This window comes from Symphalangus syndactylus, chromosome 12 (genome assembly GCF_028878055.3).
Source record: "Symphalangus syndactylus isolate Jambi chromosome 12, NHGRI_mSymSyn1-v2.1_pri, whole genome shotgun sequence".
NCBI classification, from domain to species: domain Eukaryota; kingdom Metazoa; phylum Chordata; class Mammalia; order Primates; family Hylobatidae; genus Symphalangus; species Symphalangus syndactylus.
Window position 1 is genome coordinate 37,724,330 of NC_072441.2, and position 15,877 is coordinate 37,740,206.

At 39.1% G+C, this 15,877-nt stretch overlaps 1 long non-coding RNA gene across 4 annotated transcripts in view; it reads right to left on the reverse strand.

The window, feature by feature from the left end:
• LOC134733700 (uncharacterized) overlaps positions 1-15,877 on the reverse strand; it is a 345,729-nt gene extending 329,852 nt beyond the window's left edge. For all 4 annotated transcript variants that reach the window (XR_010117331.1, XR_010117330.1, XR_010117328.1 and 1 more), the window contains exons 1-2: positions 15,774-15,877; positions 4,765-4,878 (exon numbers count right to left, since the gene is read on the reverse strand). This is a non-coding gene — a long non-coding RNA (uncharacterized lncRNA). The remainder of the gene's footprint in view (positions 1-4,764; positions 4,879-15,773) is intronic.

The following is a 15,877-nucleotide window of genomic DNA, read 5'->3' on the forward strand; positions in this document are numbered from 1 at the left end:
CCCAGTATGTGGTATTTTGTTATAGAAGCATGAACAAGCTAAAACATGAAACTGGAAAGTAGGGATAACTCTTTGGGGGAAGTTCTGCTATAAAGAGATTCCAAAAAATGGAGCATGAAGGAAATGCAGAGGCAAAATTGGCTTAAGTTTGTATAAAGTCATGATATATTTAAGCATTTTTGTACCATGAAGATTATTCAGAAAAGAAAGAATGTATGAAGATGCAGGAAAAAGAGGGCACACATGTGGAAGTGACGTCTTTGTGAAGGTGTGAAGGGGAGAATCCAGTGTACAAAAAAGGGCTCTTCTGAGAGGCCCTTGAACAACCAGCCTGTTTCTTTAAAACACCCCAAATTCAAAGAGATGGTGTGCTTAAAATGTTTATTGCGGTATATATTCAGTTAAGAAACTAATTATTATTGGCAGCTGCTCTTCCTTTCTCTTTTCCTTGATTACACAAATTACATGCCATGGGTGATTGCACAACAACTTACACTCCTTCAAGCATGCATAGAAAGCAAACTTTGTACTAGGGAAGGGTGATGAATGTGCATTAAGGGATTGTCACAAAAGGTTTTAGAAACTGATAACTTAATGGTTATTCTCAAAAGAAAAGTACAGCAAAAAGTGGAAACGTAAAAAACTTCTTGGTCCAATCGAGGTTCAAGGGCTGAGTAAAAGTTACAGTAGAATAACTGTTAATCATCCTTTTCTCATTTTGAACTGATTGAAAGCTCCAACTCTTACATAAGTGCTACAAATATCCTAAACTGCCTGTGATTTTCCTAAGCCTCACTGGTTTAGAATTAATATCGCTAAAGCTCCATTCTCACCACATACAGGACTATCTCACAAAAAAAGCCTGTGTTCACCATCGACAAATACCCACAGCTTGAGATTAATAGTCAGGATTTAGGAGGGCAGGAACCTTCCATAAAAACCACATGTGAAGGCCAAAGTGGATTTTTAATATTAGGGACAACAAGCATTAACTAATTTTTCCTACTGGAGTGCACTGTCCTTTAGTCTCTATTTTTGCTCCTAATTGTTCCTGCAGGTAGTAGGTTAACATGTAACGTACTTAGAGAAGGAAGCAATTGAACATGGCATAGATACTGAAAGAAAGGGCTCAATAAAAGAGCAGCATGTGCTCTAATCTGGCCTTTTACAACATCCACTATCAAAGAGCTTTAGGGGTTTAAGGGGATTAGATACCATAACCCATCTGTCAGGTCATTATGGAAGGAAACACTCCTGCTGTTTTCAAGGGAAGATGCCCTACTGTATATTATTATCATTAAGCATTTACAGAGTACTGTAGGCTTGCAAAGCACTTTGAAAGCATTTTTATTTGTTGTTCCTTATAAAATGCTGTCAACTCTAAGAATTATCTACAAATGAAGAAACTGAGGTTCAGGAAGATGGTAACAAATATTTCAGTCACTCAGGGAGTGGCAGGAGCTATGAGGAGGACTTGGAGCCTTCAGAAGAGGGAATACCTTCTATCTCCTCCTACCTAAAAACATGCCAAAGGTGTGTTCATGTGTGCGTGTGTGTGTGTGTGTGTGTAAGGCCTAAACCAATTCTCTTGGGTTTTCCTGCAATCTTATACATTATTCCATAACGAGTACTTATGAGTTATTTTCTGTAGACACAGGATGTATCTTAACAGCAGTCGTACGTCATGATTGACACCATTCCATATGGGAGGAGAAGCAGGATGCATTCAAGCATGAGCATGTGTAGAGATGGACTGACATATCGCAGCTATCATTTACAAAACTGGAGATCCCAAATCTAAAGCATAATGAGGCAAAAATGAAATACTTATGCCCATTCATCCGTGTTGCTTGTAATTTGCTAGAAATAATTTAGCATTCCAGTAAATTCTAAGCAAGCGACTTAGTATACAGTGCAAAAGATAAAGATGTCTACTGGAAAACAGCAAAGCTATCTAATATGGGCTCCCAGGAGAGGAGCTCTAACACCCACAATAACATGGCTGCAGTTACCTGATCTCATTTCTTTTTCTGAGATTCTCCCTTCTATTTAGAACAGAATTATGGGAGTTATTTTTGTGAGTCTTACAATTGAGGGGATTATAATTTTCTTTTAAAAGGGAATTAATCTCCATTAAAATAAAGAACAAATAGCACTGATACATTTAGACATTAAAGGGAGACATTGCCTCAATTGTTTAAATATACTGATCAAACTGGATGACTTAATTAAATGGTTATGTTTTGTATCTATTAAAGTTGTTGTGTCTTGAAGAAAATGGAGAAAAACAATTTTTCATACTATTTTTTAATCATGAGTTGGTAAAAATGATTACTGATATTCACTTATTTATTCTATACTGAGCATCATCTATATGCTAGACACGATCTCTTTCCCAAGGAGTTCAGAGCCTGATAAAAGAAATAAGATATATTCACATATAATTATATTACAATGTATGGGGTGATGGTTCCATAGCAAATTATAGGTAAATTATCCTGGAGTTTGAGGGAAGGTCCAGTGCTTGAGAGGATTATCATCTCATTCACGGAAGCTGGGGTCAGGTAAGAAAGGAGGGGGAATATGGGAAGGCTTTACAGGACAGATTTCAACCAAGGTGCTTCTCCAAGGTTGTATAGGGATTGGGCAAACAAGAAAGGAGAAAATGAGACATTCCAGTTAAAGGCACAGGGGCAAAGAAGCAGCTGGTAGGGGAGCTCAAACAGTAGCTGGTAGTAGTTCACAGTTACTACATGCTTAGGCTAAGTCATACATAACTAGATGTAAAAGGAAGGAGGAGAGAAGGTGAAAGCAGACCAATTCGTGCCATGGTTCCCAAATCTGGCTAACCCAAGAGATCCTGAATCCTGGAGATTCTGGTTTTGGCTTCATAGATTCAAAGCCCTTCTACCCTAGCCTTTGAATCTATGTAGCTATAATTATCCAGCTACTTGCAATCCTCTCTCATTCAACTTATCACTTCATTTCATACCCAGTGCCCTACCTCTGGTCCTTCTTACCTCTCAACTGGATGATTGCAGTAGCTTCCTGCCTTGCTTTCTTATTACTGCTAGAATCATGTTTCTATAATAAAATGTATTTCCTCACTGCCATACTTCAAAGCCGTTAATGGCTCCATGTTGCACAGCAAAGGACATCGTATACTAGGTTAGTCAAAATCTGGGCAAAACCTACCATTTCCCTGGCACAAATGCACACATACATGCACACTCTCTAAACATTCCCTAAAACCCATTCAGCCTCCATCGGAATGCTTTTTTCTCCTCTTGTCTCCCAGCAGAAATATTAATAACATTTAGCATTTCATTCCTGGGAATCCATCCTAAAGAAATAATCTAAAATGTTAAAATATCTCTCTTTAGCCTCATCTCTTGTGATTTCCCACCTCACTCTAGCTCCAGTGGTAAGAAAGTACTGGGAGTTCTCATTGCCTCTGGGCGCCTTGCAAAGGGTGTTCCCTCTGCCTGATGGCTTCCTGCGGGTAGATTTTTCCCTTCTTGCTTTTTATTTTTCTGTATTTCAGCCTTAAAAGTATCAGTTAAAACATCCGTACTCTGTTGAATCTTCTCCATTCTGCTAAGCATTTAGCTATTCCCTTCACCAGTTTTCCACAGCACCTCGAACACATCTCCACTATCACGCTAATCACATTGAATTATAATGGCTTAGAGGTCCATCCCTCTCTAAACCACAAGAGCCAAGAGAACAAGAAGCATTTCTTGTCTATCCCCGTGCTTTATCGCTAGCATTGAGCCCTCCAACATTTGTGAACAGTTCAAATGAAAATTATGAAAGCTTCAACCAGGAGTGTTTGGAAGTCTACAGCAGAGGTAGAATTTATAGGAATTGTTAAATGTGTATGGAGTAACTAAGAGAGGTGTCAAAGGCAAGGTCAAGCCCAGGTGATGGTGAGGATGATCTTGACAAAAGAAATCAGACAACGCAGGATGAGAAAGCCGTTTAAAAAAGAACATTGACAAATTCAGCCTGGGACTTGAAAAAAAACAAGGCAAAAAAGACCTCTGAGTTCTAGGTATGGAAGAACCATGGTCTGTTCGTTCACTCTCTCTCTATCTCCTTTATCATCTCCCTCTGGCTTTCCTAGAGTTGGAGGAGTGGGAACGGAGTGTCTAGAGAAAGAGATGAAATATTTTCACACAGACAGCGCTCCTTATAGTTCTCTATTGACTATTCCTGGCCTCTCACACGCCATCTGTAGGTCCAAATGTTAACTTTTTTGCAGGGTCTATTTGTGGGTATTTCACAGCCTCCTCAGCTCCCATGAGATGTGTGGATCAGCTCATTCATCCCTCCTATAGGCTAGGAAGTCTGGATATTTCCAGCTCTACCTATGATTCTTCTTCCTTTAGCTCTTATGCTATTGAGATGCAGTGTGGGTAGCTGTTAGTCACTGTATGACTACATAAGAATCAATAGAAGTGTAACCAGTTTATTGAAAGGGCTGAACGTAATCAGTACAAACAGGAAGCAGCTGTATTTCCCTCCCACCACTGCCTTTCGATATGTGAGATTCCCCTTGCCTATATGCATACCTTAATGACATTTCAGGCAGCTCCCATAGCTTTCCAGTCATTTTAAACAACAACAGCAACAAAAAGCAGTCTCATTTCAGTAATTATGAGTCACTTCTAGGTAGTAAAAGGCTCTGGTAAATTTTGACATTCTAATCGCGTATCTCAATCAAAGCTTCTGCCCTCTCCCTAAGACAAGCTCAGTACCCACCTGATTCCAAGCTCCTGCAGTGGAGAGGCTTGGCATGGTCTGCTCTTTTACTCTCTCTGTCTCCTTCACCATCTCCCTCTGGCTTTCCTAGTCAGACCAGAAGGGAAGAAGATTCTAGAGAAAGAGACAAAATATTTTCACTTAGACAGTGCTCCTTATATTTCTCTATTGACTATTCTTGGCCTCTTACATGGCATCTGTTAAATCCAAATGTTAACTTTTTTGCAGGGTCTATTTGCAGGTACTTCACAGCCCCTAACTCCCTGATGTGGGCACTCTCTGGCTAACCTCCTGTGATCTGCATATTCTCTCTCTCTTACTTGCACGTGCACTTGTGCGTGCATGCGTGCACGCGCGCACACACACACACACACACACAGAGTCCTGTCAAGGCGGCTGGAGAGTGGTTACTTCCAACACTTGCTCCATGGAAACTATACATCTGTGTGATGCTACATGATGGGAGGATGGGCTTGTCTAACTGCTGCCCCTTCTCCCAGCACAGGTGGCTCCATAAGCGCCATAAAATCTTGATGAGTTTCCCAACACTCAATAATGAACGGCCTTTTCTTTGTCTCAGAAAGATCAGCCTTGTTAAAATAGAATGAAAAGAGAGGAAAATGAAACAGTCAGTGCTCAGTTCTGAGTTTTAAAGTAGGTTTATGAAACTGATAGCAGAGACAGAAGTGTGAAAGCAAAAGCTTTTACTTGCAAGAACTAGGTTATTTTGCAAGAAACAATTGTTTCGTTATTTTTTTTTAATTTAAAAAGTGTGGTGTGGAGAGTTAAGCAAGGAATAAAAAGGCTCAGCACTGAAGGCGCTCAGGGCATAAGGTTTATGCCATAAACACTAATGAGAAAGCCCAAAAGAGAGCCAGGCTACTGCACTCCAGCAGACATAAAGATAAAGAGGACTGAAAGAGGGAAAAGACAGAAATGGAGGAGAATGTGATGAGGGTGGGAAGTCAGTGAGGCCCTTACTGGGGACCCACGCCTGGGAGAAAAACACGGTATACCCAGAAACTGCCCAGCCTTTGCCAAAGCAAAAGCCATATGTCACCATCAAGCACCAGAGTGGCTCAGGAAACTATCTCATTGTCCAAAGTCCATTCTGAGAGCAGCCAATGAACCACTGCATATGACTTGTGCTGAGAAATTACATCAGCTGTACTTTTCATCACCATCCAGGGAGAACTTACTATCCACTGCAATCTACTTACCACTTGGCATAAGCTCCAACTGAATCATCATTTGTGAACAATCCACCCTTCTCCCTGACCCTTCAGTGGCTCAGAACACGTGAAAGTTCCCAACACAGTGCCCTGGAATCTTAGCATGGTGGTATTACTGTGGGAAGAGAGGTCCCCAGCCCCTAGCTCCTATACATGTGTTGCACTACATAGATTGCTCCCACCCAATACCTTTAGCAGCCCCCATGCCAAAACACTACCATTATATACTGGTTTTCTTAGGATAAGGTCCAAACACACCATAAAACAACCCAAGACTTGCCTAGAAGACAAGCATGATAACAACAATAGAAATAAAGCCTGGCCATTTGAAAAATGCAGAATAAGGCAAAGTAAGTTTCCATTCTACTTATGAGTAGATACAAGTTAATCATACCAGTCACCTAATCCTTTCCTCAACTTGAACATGTGGGAAAATGGGCTTTCCAGCGTAGCTGGGCTTTAAACCAATTTCTTCCTTAGCATCATATATTAAAAGGAGTATAACAATAATACTTTGCTCTCTTCCAGAAACTAAATTATGTAAAATAGGTCCCTTGCCTTATCAAAAGAAAACCAAGGAGAATATGTGGAAGAGATATGGCTATGAGGAATACCAAAGTCAAATAAACACAAGTATTTAGAGATGCTATATATTGAATTTGGTAACATTGAATTTTCAAAATTAAATACCCAAAATTTAACAGAAAACATCCATAGTGCATTTTCCAATTCCCTAGATATTCACAGGCAAGCATTTCAGTCAGCCTTAGAGAAATTTTCCAGAAAGTCCTAAAATGTGTTTGTATTGACCATTTCAGAACCTGTCAATGCTGACCTCAACAATTCCAAGTTGCAACTCCTCCCTCCTATTGCTTTCCATATCAAGAGGCAGCATGGGTAGAAAACTTTAATGTTCAGTTAATTTATTACAGTCCTTGGAGGAGTGACTACAAATAGTTCATATACTCTATTCATGCCTATAGCTGCAAAGTACCTTTGTCGGCTACAAGGTATTACTCAATAAAACACCGTTTTCTCTGATTTTCAACATTTTAATAAATATTTACTAAAAATCGACTTTGGTGTGCTAGGAGTTGAAGATACAAAGATAAATGAGAAATAATCCTTGCCTTTAGGGAGTTCAAAATCTCTTTTATTTAGTGTGTTTATATGGTGGCTTATTTTTTTTTCTATTCAATTTATCTAGATAAATGGGGAATGTATGTTGAACTTTGTATTCATACTCTATGTTGTTATGTCATTGTGTTTGAGGGCAAATCCCATTCTCTCTTCCTCTCTTTGTAGCTCTCCATATGAATGCCAGAAGTCTGTTTCTTTTTCTGATTATCTCCCTCCCTTTACTTCAAACTTCCTCCCTTCATTCTCTCTTCTTTAAAGAGTTAAGTGGGAATATATTTTATTTGTTAGAGTTGTTAGATTTTTGTGTTCCCCGATCTTAATTTTAATTTTTGCACTTCAAATTTTTCCATATTACTTACTTATGTAGCTCTTATGTAATTTTTTTCCATGTACATGTCAGTAGAACTTGACAGAAAAACAAGTTCTCAATCTCCTGAACTAACTACTCCCAGGTAAGATATATAAGATACATATACATAAACTCACACATAATGGAAGGATAATTATATTCATCACTCACTTTTACTCATTGGTATCAAAAGTCTCATTATGATTTTCATTAGGATTTGGCTTGATTTCTTTTATGCTCATAGTATGTGGGCCAGGAAAATACAATTTAAGAGCAATAAGAAACAGAGAAATAGGAGGGCCAGGCACAGTGGCTCACGCCTGTAATCCCAACACTTTGGGAGGCCGAGGAGGGCAAATCATGAGGTCAGGAGATTGAGACCATCCTGGCTAACACAGTGAAACCCCATCTCTACTAAAAAATAAAAAAAATTAGCCGGGCGTGGTGGCACACACCTGTAATCCTAGCTAATCCGGAGGATGAGGTAGGAGAATCGCTTGAACCTGGGAGGCAGAGGTTGCAGTGAGCCGAAATCGCACCACTGCACTCCAACCTGGGCAAAAGAGTGAGACTCCGTCTCAAAAACAAAGGAAGGAAGGAAGGAAGGAAGGAAGGAAGGAAGGACGGAAGGAAGGAAATACCCCTAAAAGAAATCAGGAAATGGACAGATTATAAGCAAGAAGAAAAATTCTGTGATACCTAGAATATCACATGTCAACAAACTTGGCCCAATCACCATTTTACTTTATTTCATAATCCCATATAATTAACTCCCCAGTATAAAATAAAAATCAAGTTTTACAAATATATTAATCACACCCTTTTCTAAAGCACTACTATTCTAAAATCAGATTATTTACTTTATTCATTCTTATTTTGGGGCTTTTTATTATTAAGCCTTAGCCTTTGTCAAACGTAGCTCAAAGTACTGAGTGATGAATATTATCAACTGATTTTTCCTGAAACCTTTGCCTCCTTCCAATCTACTTCATGAAATTTATGAATCCACAGCTATAGATTGCTGCAGCTCCCTGTCTCTAACCTGCACAACATGTCTGAGTTCTCTCTGTGGGGACCTATGATCCTTTGTTCTGACGGCTGCCTTCTCTCTATGTTATGTGATCGGAGAAAGTTTTGAAGATCTTTTGGTCGCGTTTCTGCATTTGGAGCTTAAACTGAAAGTCAACTGCACCACTTGCACTGCTACCCAGAGCATCTGTGTAGCTCAAACATCCCCTGCCCTCTGTGAATCCCCACAATGGTCCTTATTGACTTCAGGCTCAACTCTCACAGTGGGCCATGAGTAATTTAGTACAGTTGAAACTTAGGCAATATATACTCTGTGCTAGGCAATCTGATAGGTGTCTGGAGACACAAAATGGAAAGACAGGAAACTTGTTTTGATTAATTAGTGCACAATTTCATAAGAGGGAAAAACATGAATAATCACAAGAAAGTTTTAATGCAACATTAGAAATCAGGATTATATAGCCTTAACATAAAAGACTGAGGCACTTTTTAATGGGGACAGTAGTGGCAGGTGGGAACTTTTGACAGATTTCAGGTCAGAGGAATAGTATTTCACAAAAGGAAAAGCAAGGAGATAAACAGTAGAGCTTCTTCTGAGACTTTGCATGGGGTATATGGAGTACCTGCTATGGATGAGTAAAGAGCGGCTCAAAGAGGTTATGTAAAAGGCTGAAGATGGCAGCACTAGTATTTGAAGCAGAATTAGTACACAGGTCTATCTGACTCCAGAATTCATGAATAGACGTCATTTACTGTCTGTGTTATACACATAGAGCAGCATGTGATGCTTGCTTAATTCCTTGTTTGGTACCTGTGCTTCCCATGATACGTTCAATCTAATTTAAACTGGCTTCCTTCCCCCCACTGAAACTGCCCTTATGAAGGTGACACACAGCCTCATGTTGACTAATCCACCTCTCTTATCTTACCCAACTTCTACATAGCTTTCACTCCTTGAAACAATTTCTCCCTTCATCCCTATGACTCCACAAACCCCTGACATCTGACCTCAGACCTCAGTGGCTGTTCTTTTTCAGTCTCCCTACTACCTTCTCATCTCCTTCACCACCTCTAGTGCAGAAATACCTAGTCATGGCTGTGCATCTTTCTTCTCTCTACTTTTTTCCCCCCCAAAATTAGCTCATTTCAACATCATAGTCTTAAATGTCTCCAACCTTGAATACCCAAATGGCAGAGGAGTGGCTAAAAATGTAAACTCTGGATCCAGGCTTCCTGGATTCTCATCCCCGATCCACTGATTATAAACACTTAAGTTAGGTGCTTAACCCCTCTGTGCCTCAGTTCTCTTACCTAAATGGAAAAGACAATGGTAGCTATCTTTATACACAGCTACCTTCCCTACAGCTTCACTTAGATATCAAATTTAATGTGTCCTAAACTGAATTCTGTATTCTCATCCCCTCATAAGCCTGTTCCTCCTCATGTAAATAAATATCATCATAAACTCAGATACTCAAGTCAAAACATTTAAGCACATCCTCTAGTCTTTCCCTTTATTGACTCCCAACAGCAGCAAGTCTCAACTGCTGATATGTATGTATCCTCCAAAATATGTTTCAAACCTCTCCAGTTTTCTTCATCTCCTCTTTCCCACTCTAACCCTAATACCATCATCTCTTACTTAGATAACTTTAGTGGACAACAAACTGACGTATTGCACTTGCCACCCTACAATCTATTTTCCATATAGAAGTAAGAATTATCTTCTTCAAAGTGTATAGCACATCACATCTCTCCTCTGCTGAAAACCTTCCAGTGGCTTCCCACTGAACTTAACATCCAGACTCTACACCATGGCCTAAAACACCCCATGTAAATGGCTCCTTCCTTCCCATCCTCTCTGTACCACCCTCCCTGACTCCCCACACAGCAGTCACAATAGCCAATTTCTATTCCTTAAACATGCCATCTTGTGTCACTCCAGGACTCTTGAGCTTCCATGGAATGTTCTTCCACTGGCAAAGATATATTTGATTGCTAGTACTTACAGAAGCCCCTGGCACATAGTATGTGCTCAGTATGTATCTGTTTAACAAATTGATGGATTTATAGTTCTTTAAAGTTAAGATTTCATTCATTTAATTTCTATTTTAAATTACTAGGGGTGCTGTCTGTGTAAAGGAACCCTGAAGTGAAATATTTTTAAATGTGTAGAATCATTCTTAAGTTACAATTTTAAAAATAGGATTTTTGCCATTTTTATATAGGCAATTGTGATTGGCTCCTTATATAGGAGAGATAGATAGATAGATAGATAGATAGACAGACAGATAAGACAGAGACAGGTATCTACTTATACATATATACAAATGATCTAAGAACATGCTTTTTTATGAAGAAAAGGTAGCTCACTGAATACATAAAACTTGTTACAGTCTGAGATAACAATGTTAAATATAAAATTGGACCAAGGATCTAGAAATAATTACTACTTGTTCAAGCCTCTGTACAAAAAGATAAGAGTAGTACCACACCACAAGGGTTCACAAGGCAAATGCCTTCTTTTGGCATTGACATTCCTAACACATGCCTGTCAACATTCTGAACAGCAAGCTGTAGAAATCATACAAATATTTATACAGAATTTTTTAAATCCACAAGCTCTTGCCTATAAAGACTTCTAAAAATAAATATTTTAACAATAAATCATTTATGTGCATTTTTTCTGAATTTTTCTTAATTTACAATCACATAAAAATAAGTTTCCTGAAAGCACGGAACTGTTGCATTTATTTGTAGCCATTATCTTTTTTTTTTCCTTTTTCTTCCCCTATCCTGGTAAATGCTTCCCACTCTCGAGGCTGAAAAGTACCTGAAGATCTGTAAGTCATGAGGTTAATAAGTATAATAAATCATTTGTTACAGTTATTTTTAAGACTTGACCTTATCGAGTTTTAACTGATATGTTTTGCAGGTACTCCTGCTGTTATATGGAAGCAATATAAGTTTAATATTTAGTTACTGCAACCTAAGGACACTTTCTTTTACTGAAGTATGAAAACTGTGAGTGGAAACGGTGTCCCTAAAATAATTAAGGCAAGACTTTAAGCCACAAGATACAGCAAAGTTTCTAATTAAGGCTAATCTTTGAAAGTTCAAAATTTAGTGATGAAATCTTCAGGTTTCCATTTTATGGTCAAATGTCAGTTGTTTATATTCAAACAACTGCCATTACATTTAACAGTACTAAAATCTTAAAGAAAATTTCCAGACATACCAGTTCTCTTAAAGTTGGATATATACTGTCTTAAAACAAAATTTAAAATCCACCATTTACACATTTAAAACTATTGCAATTTTTCCTAACCTTATTAGCACAGATGGAGAAACTGTATCCTGTTGAAAGCCATTTGTGACAGGAAAAGCAATGTCAATTTTTAGACACTCATAAATGTGCACCATAAGTGAAATCATAATGAAGTAACATATTGTGCATATGAAATATCTAAAGACAAAAAGATGATCTCTATAGAATGCATCATCAACTGCCATAACCCTAACTAATCACTGCACTTCATCCATCAAGTTCAGAAGCAGATGAAGTAATAGATTCCTAAGTAACACATGTACATGACCCTACTGCTTACAACGTAAAATGGCCACTTCAATATATTCTGTTACATGTGCTTATGTTGCTCTCTCTTGGTGGAAAAGCAGTACTGTTCAAATTGATTACCACTGATTTTTTAAAACTTTTTTAAAGGCTTTCATGTTAAGAGAACCAGTTTGTTTTGATACAGTATTTTCAATGCCATTTGCACAAATTAAAGTGCTAATTGCTAACCTTAGAACAGCTAGAACTACTTTAAATAATTCCCAGTTTCTAAATTGATGTGAATTAAAGCTGGTTGGAGCACACACTGAAATGTTTTCATTTATGGACTCCCAGGAGAGTTCATCTTGTAATAAACAAAGTACCAAACAAAATGAAGAGCAAGAGGGTACTAACTCTGTAAGAATTCAGCTTTGAAAACCTGAGTCACTGAAAGAAGGTGAAAATATTGGTAGAGTCTCCTAAGTGCTCCATCCATTTATATATTTGCAGAAACAAACTAGGATTCATTTTTCAAAGTTACTGGATAAACATTAAGTGGTGGTGGAAGCCCAAACATGTAACAGAAAAAAAAAATTTTGTGATAACTAATTTTAAGATGAGAACCAGCGGCATGCTGTAGCCAGCTGGTGCCAGTTTGTGAGAGCTGACTGTACACGTATCTTCCCAACTCCATGTTTAGTGGCATAATTTTGACAATTGAAATCTGTCATGGTGGGAGTTTTTACACTACAGAAATTTTCAGTCATTATAAGTAAGGGTTTTGTCTTTCTTTTTGTACTTGTTTCATTTTTTTTTTTATTTTTTGGAGGACTGGTTGTTATTTACCAGCGTACCACTAGAAATGCCAAAGAACATGCCAAAAAGAAAATCTTTCTCCCTTTGGCTAATGACATTTAAAAACGTGTCTTAATTGCAAAGGATATAAATGCCAAATAAAGGACTTCTCGGAGGAAGTCCCTCCTTTTAATACACTGATAAATCAAACAATATATAGCATTTTATGGTCAGAATAGAAACTATTCACAATGACTATTTCCTCTCTTGCAAATCAAGAGTCTTTTCAGAGAGTGGCACGGCAGTTGTATTTCTAACCAGTTCTCTACAGTAGTCAAAAACAGCTGAGTAACCTTTGGGAAATTGTTCACTTATCAAAACGCTACATTCAACCGAAGTGAAAAAATGTTTTGTATGCTGCTGTATGACTGGTAACATAGATGTTCAATAGCATGAATGAAGATGTCAAAGATGGAAGCAAAAAGTCTGGTAAAGACTTGAAAATGATGCTTCATAAGCCAAGCCCCTCGTGTGCTCACTGGGTTACCCTCACCTTTAGAAGAAGGCAAGACTTGGGAACGTTTTAGGGTCTTCCTTTCGCTTGGGAGATTTACCCGTAAGTTCAGAGAAACAACTTCAGAAAAAAACTGTTAGGGCATTTAAAATCTTAGAGAAGCACCTCCTATCTAGAAAACATGAGAGTTTAAATTCTGAAGCATCACGGTCTTCTGCAGCTCACATATGTGAACAGCATGGAAATAAACTCGTAATGCACGGTCTGGTAGCTTGCGCTTGCATTAGGTACAGCGCACTGTGTGGGGAGGATTATCAAGGGAAGGTTTGATTGACTATTACTCCAGTTCTGTCTATGCCCCCAGGACCCACTTGAAGACATTATACTTCAAGGTGACTATTCTGTTGAAGAGAACATAATATTAATTAATTAATGATTACATATAAATAATGGAAAGAGACTAATTGAGCGATAGTTCAGCTAAATAGCCCCAACAATGTCACCAGCAGTGACAGCACTGCTGAGCAACTGATAAACAGTACCAGCCATGGAGGGCGGAAACAGAGCCTTTTAAATTCATCTTTTCATGTATTTCCTTATAATGAAAGCCAATCACAAAAGCATGTTTTAGGCGAAAAGATGTTAAAGAAATTATAATCATTGAACAGCAAGGGTTACTTGTTTACACAAACACTAAAACCTCAGAATAAAAAGATAGCTCATGATGTAAGATTGTTTCCAATTATTGGCAGAAGGACAGAAAGATCATCATATCAGTAACATAGAACAATCATGCTGCAAAGAACAATCAATGGAAATGCAATTTCCAATGTTACAAATCATTAAGCTGAAGATATATGAGTATCAGTTTTAAATATAACATGTAATCAGAATCTGCCGTAAAACCAGATAAAAAATAACTTTGAAAAACTGTACTAAATCAATGAGGTATTCATTTAATAAAATAAAAATCTGACTTCTGGGTACAGTCATTCTGAAGGCTCTATCATAGGGAATGAAAATGAGACTTCATCTCTTAACTTTAGAAATACAAAAATCTTCATAACAATCTTATGGGGACTATAATTATCATCCCCATTTCACAGAAAAACAAAATGAGAAGCAAGGTATTAAGCAACTTATACAAGGTCAGCCCATGAGTAGTAAGTGGTGCAGGTGGGATGTAAACTCTGGCAGTTTAGCTCCTGAGTCCAGCCTCTTAACAACTACATTACACACCTCTCATCTGGATAAAACATAAAATGTAGAAAATCCAGGAGTCTTTTCTAAAGAGAGAGGTTTTAGCTGGGTTTTGGAGGTAGGTTGTCTTTTTTTTTTCTTTTTGCCTGTACTATATGCCCTTATTTATAACCTAAAATATTAGATATGCAATTCTGCCTTCTGTTAAGCAAATGACCCATTATACCTGACGTCCATAAGAGCCATTCCATCTGGAAACCAGAGCTAGTCCCTTAATTGTTCCATGCTAATAGTTAATAGAACATTTGATAGAATTCCTTACATATACCTTTGTTATTTAGCCTTATGACATTTCATTAGAATTATTTAGATGACTTTTTCCTGTACTAGAATTTGAACTCATGGAAAGTGAGGATGTTATTAATAATTTGTTTCTCTGTTATCTAGCATAGCAATTGACACACAGCTGACACTCAACATACATTTGTTAAATAGAAATTACATGCCACAAAGAAAGAAAGCCTGAAAGAAACAACCTTAGCCCGCATATTAAACGCGCAGATAATTGCCCGTTTTACACTAAATGAACTTTTTAACGACAATGAAAAAAATTTTTAGACAAGTTTCCTGACCTCTATCCTTTATTCCTCATGTAAAATAGGTCAAAAAGTCTGAACGATCCTTTCTCAGACACTTCTCCTGAATCTGGATCATCACCATGCCACCCGGGGTAGGCTCTGGTCCTAACCGGCCTGGACTATGAGCAACGGTGTCCTCACTGCTCTCCTGACACCTGCCACTCCCAGGCCCGGCCACTCGCCGTCTCAGCGCCCCCTCGCGGCCCTTCTCCACCCACCTCCGGACTTCTCAGGCCTCCTGGCTCCGCCGGAGACCCTCCCCGTCCCAGATCCCGCCAGGGCCCACTCGGGTTCCAGCTGCTGCCTGGGACAGCCAAAGGCCGGCCCGGGCGGTTCTTCCCCAGGTGCTCTGGGGCGTCCCGGGCCGCACTGGCCTGGCCCAAGGGCCCCGAGGAAGGCGCTCACCCAAGGACCACCGTCCGAGCGGCTTCCCCCGGCCCCGCCTGGTGCCGCCTCCCCAGCAGCCCAGGGTGGCAGGTTCTACTCGGGAAGCCTGTTTTATGTCTTCTTTCACACCCATTTCACACCGACAACGGTGAAGCTGTGGAACTCCTACCTCGGCTGGGCCCCGCCGCCAACTCCTCCCGCACGGGAACTGCGCACAGGACGGGGTTCCGCCAGGGGCGGAGCTTCCGCTCTGCCCTCGGGCAGGTGAGCCGG